Below are 13257 nucleotides of genomic sequence, written 5' to 3' on the forward strand. Positions count from 1 at the left end.
AAGAAAGGGTTGTTGCTAAGCTTAGGGAACCTATAACAAGGAAAATAACCAGAGATAATGTAAATGTGTTTTGGAAATTTTATGAAAATCTGTATAAAGCAAAGAAAAGTGGAGATCAAGAAAAAACACAGATGGAAATATTTTATGAAAGAATTAAATTTGCCAAAGTTAGAGGCAGATAAGACATAATTATTAACATTTAAGATAGGTGGAGATGAGATAAAAATGGTGATGCATAATCAACCTACATGAAAGTCAACAGGAATACGTCATTCTTCTAGTAGTTTGAAAGCTAGGTGTGAAGAAAGTGATAAAGATCTGGAAGGTTTGGTTTAACAGTATTTTAAAAAGAGGGGAAGCAGGAACATCCTTGAAGAATGCTGTGGTGGGTTTAATACCTAAAGATGGTAAAAAGCTATCAGATCCAGATTCATATAGGCCCATTATTATTCTAAAACATGATTATAAAGTGTTTATGTATATAATGGCTAAAAGAATGGCAAAGGTGATGCCAAAGCAAATAGATATGGATCAGTGTGGTTTTGTCGAGGGGAGAAAAACATTTGACAATAATAACAGAGCAATGATGATCCAGAGGGAAACAGAATGTAAGAAAATTCCACTGCTGTTGTTGGGTCTGAATGCAAAGAAAGCATTCAACAATGTAAGCTGGGATTTTATTAGCAGGGCATTCCTGATGCAATAATAAGGTTAATGAGGAAGATATACAAGGGATCAGAGAAGAAAGTGTGTAGTTGGCTCCTCTTTGATAAGTTCTGCCTGAACAGAGTAACCAGGTAGCTTTTCCCCTTTATTATTATTATTATTATTTGAATTATATTTGGAGCTACTGGCAAAGAAAATAAAGGACTCGTATATTCAAGGATATAACTGGCTTGGTAATCAAAAAAGTTGGCTTTATTGGCAGGTGATATTATTTTGTACTTGATAAAACCAGAAAAGGGAATCTCAGTGTTGTGAAACATTCTGAGATAGTTGAAGTCTTTTGGAGAGAGAAAATTAATGAAGCTAAAACAAAGGCTACAGCTGTAAACTATATTCTCATAAATTTATTGATTCAGCAAAAAACATATTTAAGGGGGCATGATAAAATGAAATACTTAGGAGTATGGATTAAAAGGATTTGATTATGGCAGCTAATGAGTTGTAGGAAGAGACTAAACAAACTATAATACAAAAACTGAGAAACTGGAAGTTCTTGTTTATGGATGTGAATAGCAAGATAAAAGCACTGAAGATGGTTTTAGTCCCTTTAGTTTTTGTACACAGGTCAGGCATATTTTTAGGACAACAGAGGAAAAGTTGTGAATAGCAATTAATAAACAACTGAAGGATTTTATCTGAAAGAGAAAGATGGTGCGAGTCAAGTGGGATAAGTTGATCCTTCCAATTAAAAAATGTAGACTGGGATTACTTGATTTGAATGGATATTTTAGATCTACACAGTTAAGCCTCCTATACATAGCACAAGCAGAAATCTATAATTCAAAGTGGAAAGTGATGATGATGATGAAATGGGGAGGGGCTTAAGAAATAATGAGAGCAGGGGATTGTGGATATAGATCTTTAAATAGAATAACAATAGCCATACAGAATATTACATGAATAAATTAGCAGAAAGTATTCTACGAACTAGGTCAACATGGAAATGGAGAAAGGAGATTCTGCTAGTAGGGATGACTGTAATTAGGGGTAGAGAGAGACAATAGGCAAGAGGGCACAGGAATTTGCTGGAGAAAACTGGCAAAGGAACCAAGGTAACGGGAGAAAATAATTAGACAGGGAAAGGAAATAGAATGGGAAGAGGCCAAGAATACATTTGAACTGCAGGCTAGAGACTGCCTTTCTCATCAAGGATTGATATCAGAGTATAGGCAGAAAGAAAGGGATAGAGGAATCCTAAGTGAAACAGCAGCACTGGTAGAGTGTTTAGTTGAATCTAGAACAGAAACTGCTATTTAAAAGGGATAATTAGAAGGGCTTATAAAACATTGCTTGATAACTATTAGAATCAGAAGAGGTTATAAAGGATTAAATAGAGAGATTAGATAAAGAATTCATGATGAAACAATGGGAGGAATATGTAAGGCTCACAAATATGCAACAAAGTCTAGAAGACTTAGGATTTTACATTGGAAGTCTTTGCGTAGGTATTTTTATACCCCAGGCAGACTCAAAAGAATGTTTTTCTCAAGTAGATTGCAAATGTTAGAGTTGTGATGGAAGACAGGTAATTGGAAACATATTTTTGGGAGTGCAATGATTTAGCAGGCTTTAAAATTTCCCTTTAGAGTACTCTGTCAGAAACTGAGTTAGCAAATTGGTGTAAAAGGGGAATTATTTTTTAGCTTGGATATAGGATCTGGTTTTTCTAGGCATATTAAAACCTTGCTAACTAATTTTGTTGGCTGATGAAAGAGCAATTACTAGAAAATGGAAGACAAAGTCTAAACCAATCATATCTGAAGTAGTGAATATAGTAGCAGAGATAAAAGAACCAGAAGCAGGATCTTTAGAAAAGGGTAAGAGCAAATTACGTAGAAAAATGGGAGCTGTGGGAACAATACATGCAGAATGATGTTTTGAAGGAGAAATGAGGTTTAAGGGAAAGCAGGACTTGAGTGAGCTATGTAATGCAGGATTGACGATGGCTGTACAGAAGATTACATGTGATGTATAATGTTTGTAACTGAGAATGTCAATATGCTTTGCTTTTGTTTATATAAATATATGACAACCTATGTCATACATAAAAATTCAATAAAGATGATTAAAAAAAATCTTAGAGGATGAGACTAGACCATAGCTAGGGCCAGAGGTGGAACAGCCATTGGTCCTGAGACCCTAAAACAGACAATATAGTATTAACAAGAAAAAAGTACTGCTGAAGGAAGCTCAGCTAAAAGAACACAATTCCAAAAACAAGAGCTGCTTCCACCTCAGTGAACTGATAAAATCACTACTTTATTAAAACGTAAAAGTACACAATAGGTTCATAGGTAGCTACTAGGCTGTTGGCTCTAGGGCCTATACAAGCCTAGCCAAAAAGGTACCCTGGCTTTTGCCACCCAAGAAAATGATTTTCCTGTGCCCCTGTCAAGCAGAACCACAGAAGTGATCCGTGGGGTGAATTTACTATTACCCATCCAATCATCAAGATTTTTTTGAAGAGTGCTAATGAGGAGCTCTGTTTGACATAGATAGGTAGTCTGTTCCAGAGTATGGGAAGTCTCTGGGTCAGGAATCTAGTCCTCCAGCATCTTCTGTTTATTGTGGTGACAAGGTTTAGATCTTTAGAGCATGTAGCTCAGAGGGACTGGGATTTCTTTAAGTGGAGCATGTCCAACAGCTCTTGGTTTGACATAGCTTTGTATGTTAGGCAATATGCGATGGAGAAAAGCTGGAGTTTTTTGAGTCTGCCTGTGTAAGGCATCTGTTTGAGGCCAGTAATCCTCTTTGTGAGGGATTTCTGTGGCCTTTCCAGTTGTTGTAGATGTCTTGTGAGGTACATACCAAAAGGGGCATTGTACTCTATAATGGGTCTAATGAGTGATGAGTAGAGGGGAACAATGACCTCTTTTTTTCTGGATGAGAAACCTTTTGTGATGAGGTATGCCACATAGAATGATTTCCTGACCACTGTGGCGATGTGATTATCAAAGGAGAGACTACTGTCTACCTGTGTCCCAAGGTCTCTTATCTCCCTTTCACTGTTAAGTAGACTACTGCATATGTGGTAGTTCATGGGTACAGAGTTTTTACCAAAGGGGATGACAATGCACTTTTTGCTTTGACACCAGGCATCTGTCTCAGTGAGGCCCTTTTGTAGGATGTCCACATCGTTAGGAGTTTTGAGCAGGGCTCCTAGTTTGCAGTCATCTGCGAATTTAGTTAGCCAAAGACCTTCTGTGTTAGCCTGTACTTCAGAGAAGTAGAAACCAAACAGGAGAGAACCCAGGACTGAACCCTGTGGTACTCCACTTGTCACTGGTCTGAAGTCTGATTTGGAGTCTGCTTCTTTCACAGTGTGGGTTCTGTCAGTAAGCCAGTTGGCAACCCATCTTGTGACATTGGGATTTATACCTAGTTTAGTGAGTTAGCTATAATTCCAGAGTGGGGGATGGTGTTGAATGCCTTGCAGAGTTCTAGATAGGCTGTGTGAACCACCTTACCCTCATCTATGGCTTTGGTGACTGCTTCAAAGAAGTCTATCAGGTTTAGGAGACATGGTCTGCCTTTTACAAACCCGAACTGTGTGGGTTCCAGAGTTTGGAGATCTCCAATGTCTTTGTTTATGAGTTCCATGATGATACGTTCCATGGCCTTGCAGACCAGGCTCATCAGGCTAATGGGGCGGTAGTTCCCAGGGTCTGTTGTGGCCCCCCCTTTGTGGAGTGGGATAACCATTGCGGTGCGCCATTCAATGGGCACAAAGCCTGAGGTGAGGCTATGATGGAACATGGTACTTAGGTGGGATACCAGTTCATTCTGTAGTTCATGTAGAAGGCAGCCTGGGATGTTGTCAGGTTCCATGGATGCTGTGTTCTTGACTTTGGAGAGTGAGGTTTTTACCTGTGCAGCCATGATTACAGGAACTTTACATTCTTCCAGTATAAAGATGGGCCCTTTAGGGGGTGAGAGGGGAGTAAAGTTAGCACTGACCTCTCTGCCAGGATGTTGGCAATATCAGTTGGTTCTGTATATTTAGTGTCATTGTGCTGTAACTCAGAGCAGATCTGAGTGTTGCCATTGATATTCTTGACATAGCTATAGACTGCTTTGTGGTTGTCTTTAGAATCAGTGGCGATTTTGTTTTTATAGCTAGCTTTGGAGGATTTTATGAGGAATCTCAGCTTCTTACTGAGGCTGACCAAGGAGTTCCTCCAATTGTGGGATTTTACTCTTTTTTGCAACAGTTTTATTTCTTCTGTTGTACAGTTTGTTTATGGCAGAAGACCACCAGATTGGCTTCCTTTTTTTGGAGGATAGCATCTTGGTTCTGTTAGGGATAACATGATCCATGCACTTGTGTAAGTGCTTTTAAAGTGCATTTGTGTAGGATTCAGCAGCCGTACCTCTATTGTCCATCTGTATGGGTGTCGTGAAGTTTGCCACTTCTATCTTAAGAAGCGTGAAGTTGGCTTTGGAGAAATTTGTTACGATTTTTCCTAATGGGGAGGTGGGAGCAGGATGTGGATGTCTAGGGTGATTAGCTTGTGGTCGGTACTGACCACTGAGGAGCTGACCTCTGGTGTGGAACACTGGTCGCCCATGTTGGTGATGACCAGGTCTAGGATATTGCTGCCTCTGGTGAGGGTGTGGGTAAGTTGATCCAAGGCGTTGAAATTGATGATTTCCAGAAAACATTGAGCAAAAGAGTTGGTACATGAGTAGTTTTCCCAGTTAATGGTGGGGTAGTTGAAATCACCCGTTATTAGGGTGTTGGGTTGTACCTTAATATTTTCCAGTGTATCAAGAAAAGAGGAGTGGGAATCCGGGGGCATGGTGGGGGGTCTGTAGCAAGCTACAATCTGGATTGCGGTTTTGCCCAGAGCTAGTTGAACTTGGATAATCTTGGATGCATTATGCTGAGCAACTAGCTTGAAGGTGTGGATCCTTAATGAATATGGACACGCCTCCACCTTTAGTGTTTTGGTCCGGGTTTGGTGGCCGAAAGGTGTGGCATGAATTATAGCCTGGTAATGCAGGGGTGCTCTCTGGAGCCTTGAACCAGGTCTCTGTCACTGCACAGATGTCGATGTTCTCCATTTTAAGGAGTGCCACAAGTGAGTGCATTTTGAGGTTTAGACTTCTAGCATTGAGTAGCCTTACCCTCAGATTTTGCTTGCTTGTACCTGTTATGGTGGTGAATTTGCCATTTGAACCTTGCCTAAAAAAACACTATAGGGGTGGCAAGAGCCTTTGCCAGTATCCAGAATCCCAAGGGCAACAGGTGCAGGCCATCTCTGGCAAAGCAGTGTGGTCTTATCGATCATGTCATCTCAGGCAGACAGATACTGGATTCCCTTAGAATGGCAATGACTAATCAATAGTTCCTGTCAGCAGGTTAAAATGATACCAGGATAAGCACTTTTGGTTAATTACCTTCTTCAGATCCTGTCTTGGTTAAACTAAGGGTGAATATTAGAAGTGTTAATTAACCAATAGTAAACTTTGTGTAGTAGTGTGTTTTACACATTCAATTGCCTAGGAGGTCCAATAGTAGTTTGTACAAATGCATCTACTCCTGATCCAATCAAAATCAACATTATATCCTATATAGACCAATAGTATGCATATAGCAGTGGTGTCTTGCAGAGACTCTACATGTTATTTGTTTAGGGACTTTAAGTATGAATGCATATGTAAATATCTTAGGGGAGGTGGTATTGTACTCTGGGTATGTAAATCTATAACATCTTGTCTCATCAATTCTGAGCAGGCATGTGAAACTTTAATTGTTCACATTCTTAATGGTACTTCTACAAACTTTTATATAGTTCATGCATACATCTCCCCAAGTATGAATAGTAGTTCCCATTGGTAATATCTAAAGAATCTTGACAACTGTCTGGATAAAAAGAGTGAATGAAATATTACCTTCTGGGGAATTTAACTACCCCAGAATTAATTGGAATATACTAAGTGGAATCTCACATCTTGACAAGGAATTTATTAATATTTTGCATTTTCATGGGATGACTCGACCAGTTACATTTTAATACTAGAGGAAATAGCACACTGGATCTTATTCTCACCAATTGCACTAAATGCTAATTTCTTTAAAGTTACTTTCTCTGCTGGATACATCTGACCACTGCTCTGTATCTTTTGTATTATGCACAGCAACCCATTACATATTACAATCACTGAAATATGAATGTGATAAAGGTGCCTTACAAAATGTACCTTTGCAGTTAATTGATTGATCAACTCAGATACATAGTTTGGACAGTTGCTACGGATATCAACTTACTGAATAATATATGCACGCTTGTGATTATTCCTTAGTGAAAAGAGAGAATAACATGTCATCATTTCATATTGGTGGAATAATTCCTTAATAAAACAATTGAAGAAAAAAAAAAGAGATGTTATAGAACATTTAGGAAATTTCCAACTGATATCAATAAGAATATACTTAACAAGAATAGTAGAATTAAAAAAAAATGAACATAAGGATGTCCAGGCTTATCATGAAAGTAAGTTGATCTGCAATTGCAAGAACAAAAAAGAATTGTATAAATATAGAAATAACTGTAGCAAGAGAGACAGTTCAGTATTTACATTATTAATTGATAAAGCCACTAGAGATGCTAGTATGATAGCTAATGAATTTAATCTTTTTTACACCAACATTGGCTTGACCACCATGTGTGACTTGCAATGCATCTACTACCCAAGAAGACAATGAGCAGAGAGTACAACTTTCTGAGTATCACACAGAAGCTCAATCTTCTCATCTCCCAAGGGGAACAAGCACAGATAATGCATTCTACATAGATGCACTACAGTGCCTGCCACCCTCTTCATAGCTCACATGGGGTTGCACCTGCATATCTCTGCACAGGGTCAAGTTGAGAGTTCCTTCATGATATCAGACTTTGAAAGCATAATGGTTAAGGTGTTTACTTCACAGACACAAGGTACAGTGTTTGTTTCTTACCTTTGAGGGATATTCACTTGACTTAAAATGACCCTCAAGGGAAGCTACCTTGGTACTTACCTATAAACCTATAGTACAGGAGCATAGCCTACAACATAATAGTGGACCTTACCAAATCTGTCCCTCTGTTGGGTCACCCTGTCCACCAGACAGGAGAAATTGGAATATGTTCTCTCCCAACATGAAAGCTTAATTTAAAACAGACAGAAGTCAGCCTTGGAATGCTTAGACAAATTTTGTTTATTTATTTAGTTTGTTTGTTTACCAGGAAAGTACACTGATCAAAATAGATAATTTGCAGGCACATCCTGGCTGAAGACATCTGCAACAAAATAAAACAGAACTTATTCAGAAACACAGAGTAATCATCACATAAGTTAGAGTCCCATAGACAATGGAAACAGTCTGAAAATATTATTAGAGTCAAAAAAACAAATGTGAATTAATTTTAGTCATAAATATGGGAGGAAATACAAGGAGAGAACAGAAGGTCAAAGTAGAAGTGATGTAGGTGAGGGGGGATTAGCTGATGTGCCCATTGGAAAACAGTCAGATTTTTTGATGAAGGTCTCTTTTGAGTTGTACTGTGAAAGTGAAGAAAGAAGAGATTTCTTTGGGTGAGGAGTGTGTGATTGCTAGAGTTTGGGAGCAAGACGGGACTTGGTAAATCACAGTATAGTTTGGGGGTTCTGGGATGGGGGAGTTAATTGGGATAGGTTGGTGAGGTTGTAGGGGCATACTTTTATTATGTACTTTGGGAGCAAGGCTAAGAAAACAACTGAACAAAAATGACATTACTATTTTCACATATATTAACACAAACAAAACTGGTATAAAATACAAATGACTATATGGCAGTAAAGTGAAGAATTCATAAACTACTCAAATTAGGGTCATGCTGAAAATGCACAAACTACTATACTGCTAAAAAAGAATCGGTATCAATGTACAAGTAGGTAATGACAAAGATAAGCTATGATAATAGAAAAACATTGTTTAAATAGAGAAAAACTTGAACCAGAGTTAATTGGACATAATTAGTCACAACAATGTTAGCACATGCAGTTACAAGTCTTACATAAGACTACTGCAGGAGGCTGATGTTGCCTTTGGAAATGCCACCATGCTAGATAAAAAGCATATTGGTGCAACTCCATGGCTCCTAAGCTGTTGAAATGGTAGGCATAGAACTGAGGTTGCAAGCTGAACTTGTTGCAAACAGAGAGATGTGGTAAAATGTCTTATGGAGTTTGAAATTACTTAAGTTAGGTAGGCATGATGCACATACCCTTAAAGGTATGCAGTTAACCTTGGAGAGATACTAAGAATGGTGTTTTCTGTCCCATACCATTAAAGGCATGCAATTAACCTTGGAGTGATACTAAGAATGGTGTTTTCTGTCCCATACCATTAAATGCATGCAATTAACCTTGGTGGGATATTAAGAATGGGTGTTTTCTTAAGAATTGTGTTTTCTGTCACTAGCATAATAAATCAAAATAATAAAAACTGCAGTATTAAATGGAAAAATAATACAGCTTGAAAACATAAACAAAATATATAAGACAAATGCTTTTCTTTTTCATCCAAATCTGTTAGGAGCACACCTCATGATTTACAATATCTCATAAACAATGCATGTTACAAAAATGCAAAATGAAAAATCTATTGGTTATAAAATAGGCTACTTACTAATATTAGTATCAAAATTCTTTTTGGTGATATTGAATTTGTAAATCAAATTTAATAAAAAATGTTATTTGACCTGCCAAAATATTTCGGTAATGTAGTCAAAGTGCTATATTTTTGCAAACATGCAAGATGACCCAATGTAATGATTGAATTGTTTGTTCAAGAACTGTCCACTGAAGTATGACCTGACTGGGTAACAGACTTGTGGTTCTGTGATATTGTACAATTAATGCACATTATACATATCATATTTTAACAATATCCCAAAATAACAATTCTAATCTACTGTATCGTACCTGACTGTATGTGAAAATGCTATGCACAAGATAGCAGTATTTGTTTGCCTGTAAGCCAGACAGTTCTTACAATATTAATTCAGATACGAAAATACACTTAATATTGATAACTGCTTTACCAACCAGACATGTATACCTGTGGAAGCCTTCGTCTTACCCTCAATGTTTTAATGCCAGTTTTTTAACAAACATCCCTGGACTGCATATACCACCCCAAACATGACTAACTCATCCTCTATTCTTCTTCTTTTTCTTTCAACTGCTCCTGTTAGGGGTCATCACAGTGGATCATCTGTTTCCATTTCTTCCTGTCCTCTGCTTCTTGCTCTGCCACACCAACCACCTGTATGTCCTCTCTCATTAATTCCATAAACCTTATCTTAGGCCTTCCTCTTTTCCTGTTACCTGGCAGTTCCATCATTAGTATCTTTTCCCAATATACCCAGCATCCCTCCTCAGCACATGTCCAGATCAACACAATCTCACCTCTCTGGCTTTGTCCCCAAACTGTCCAACCTGAGATGACTCTCTAATATACTCATTTCTAATCCTGTCCATCCTCATCACACCCAGTGCAGATCTTAATATCTTTAACTCTGCCACCTCCAGTTCTGACTCCTGTCTTTTCATGAGTGCCACCATCTCGAATCCATATAACAGCTGGTCTCACAATCATCTTGTAGACCTTCCCTTTCACTCTTACTGGTACCCATCTGTCACAAATCACTCTTGACACTGTTCTCCACCCATCCACTGTACCCTCCTTGCACTCTTCTTCACCTCTTCCACACACACCATTACTCTGAACTGCTGAGCCCAAGTATTTAAACAGCAAACAATGCGCTCCGCAAGGATGGCATGCAGGGTCAAACCAACAATGTAAAACCACCAATGACCAGCAAGAACGATAGTGAACACACAGTAATGAATATATAATTTATTATTTCTCTAAATCCAGACCGGTTTCGGCTATTCAGCCTTTATCAATGGATACAAAAAAATTTTTTAAGTGAAATAAAGCAGCCTGCATTTATACTGATCTCTAATTACCTGGAAGCAGTGGTACAGCACCACCTAGTGGGTGGAGTGTCAAAATGCATATACCATCTTAGTTACAAAGCATACGACCAGTGACATTTAATGCCAGAAATATAGATGTTAAATCATATTTTCAAAGATAAAAATCAAAGTTTTGGAAAAAATCATCATATGTACATACAGATTCCATAGTGATAAACCAGTAACATAGTCTATGTATATTTATATGTGCATACCTTGGTATTCAAAAATAGAAAATGGTACATCTATATACAACTGGTAAGTATATTTTTTTGGTATGATGACCACGTGTTAAGAACAAAAATAAAAAATAATGATCATATAACATATTACAAAGAAGGGTAAAAAAATATATAGCCTCAATATCAGCTATAATATTGATTATAATAATTTAAAATAATCTCCTTGTAAATAGTAAAATCATCATTGTAATCATACAATACCCAATGTTTCAAGCCATCATAACAGATACGAATACAAATCCGTGTATATATATGTTTGTATCCTAAAAAAATGCATACCATACTTGGTTGAGTATAATATAAATTGTGGTAGACCTAACCACCATTGAATTATTCGTACTAATTCTTGATCTGTATGAATATTTAATATTGTTACCATAATTATTAAATCACCCAGTATTATATGAAGCTCACAGATGGTCATTCAGACCTGGGGGAAATAAACATCCAAGGTTGGTGATCCAGTATTGTTCCTTATGGTTTAAAATGGTGTGCCAACCTTGTTGGTTGTTCCTATCCCCCTGAATTTTGTCAATGATCATGAACATAAACTGGGCATTGGGATGTTGTATCGTATGTCTGTACAAAGCATTTGTTTCTTTTTTGTTCCTAATGTCACTACGATGTTCTGTCATCCTTATTCTAAGAGATCTAGAAGTTTGACCAACATAGAAGGCTTTACATTGGCAGGTAGCTAAGTAGATAATCCATGTACTGCTACAATTTCCAAACACCCTTGTTTTAAATACACGATTGGTGTTGGCACTGGCAAATTCTTTTAGTGTACTGACTTGTAGGCAGGAGCAGCAATGACCACAAGGAAAAGTACTAATTCGTTTATCTCCACTCATAGTGGTCTGGTGATATACCGCTCCTCCCCCTTCTCTATTTTTGTAATGTGAAAATAGCCCTCCCAAATTCTTGCCTCGTCTGTATGACATCTGACACTGAGGGCCTAATATTGTCCTTAAATTGTCATTAGCCAAAAGAATTTTCCAGTTAGAATTCAATATATCCCTGACAATTTGTTGGTTCCTGCCATATGTGGTAACAAATCTCAAGATAGATTGCTGATGAGCATGCCCTGATTTTTTGTATTGTAACAATGTCCTTCTATCTATGGTGTTGCTCCATGAGCTAGCTTGATATATGTCCATGTCTCTATATCCTCTGTCTTGAAATCTATGGTATAAATCTTGTCTGGCATGTTCAAATTCCTCCTGAGATGAACAAATGCATCTAATACGCATAAATTGAGACTTAGGGATGTTGCGGATGGTGTGGTTCGGGTGCATACTGGAAGCATGTAACAAAGTATTGTACTGAGGGTATTTTCTGAATGTTTTAGTACTTAGAGTGTCATCTTTGTTACAGTAAACAGTAACATCCAAAAAGTCGATAGTACTAATGTTACTTGTAGCCGTAAACTCAATACCCCAAATGTTGCCATTCAGGTAATCCATGAATTCTGTAAATATACTTCATCCGTCTACCACACCATCCAGCAGTCATCCAAATATCGTCACCAGATATCGATTTCCACCATGTAAATGTTATGTGATGTATCATATATCATACATTCTTCAAAATAGGCCATGAATAAATCCACATAAATGGGTGCAAAGGAAGCTCCCATTGCTGTCCCTTGTAACTGCCAAAAGCATTCTCCATGGAAGTAAAAGACATTTTTGTTTAATACATGTTCTGCCATGCAGACAAGTAAGGTATTAAAACCCGGAGGATATAGGTTTGTTCTCTCAAGCCAGTATTGCAGGGATTGTAATCCCGCCCAGTGTGGAATGCTCGTGTATAAAGATTTAACATCCAACACTAACCAGTCTGGTTCTAGCTGTGTATCCTGCAAAATTTGTAAAAAGTGTGTGGTGTTCTGCAGTTGGGCCCTAACCAATGTTAGAAGGGGTTTAAGATACTGTGTTAGGAATGCTGATAATGGTTCAGTCAAGGACCCTATCCCTGATACAATGGGTCTACCTGGGGGGTTTGAAATAGACTTATGTATTTTTGGAAGAAGATACAAGATTTGTTTCTGTGGGTCCTTTACAGTGAGATGTTTAACTGTATTTTTTGTTATAATACCCTCATCCTCTGCTAGTTTAAGAAAAGAGTCTATTTCTTTTTTAAAGACCCCAGTCGGGTCGATGTACATTTGCATATAACACCTAGTATCTGCTAACTGTCTTTTCCCCTCATCGAGGTATTCCCCAATGTTCATAACCACCACAGCACTTCCCTTGTCTGCAGGCAGAATGGCAATGTCGCG

Source organism: Protopterus annectens, chromosome 7.part0 (assembly GCF_019279795.1).
Source record: "Protopterus annectens isolate FY-2018-M chromosome 7.part0, PAN1.0, whole genome shotgun sequence".
NCBI classification, from domain to species: Eukaryota; Metazoa; Chordata; order Ceratodontiformes; family Protopteridae; genus Protopterus; species Protopterus annectens.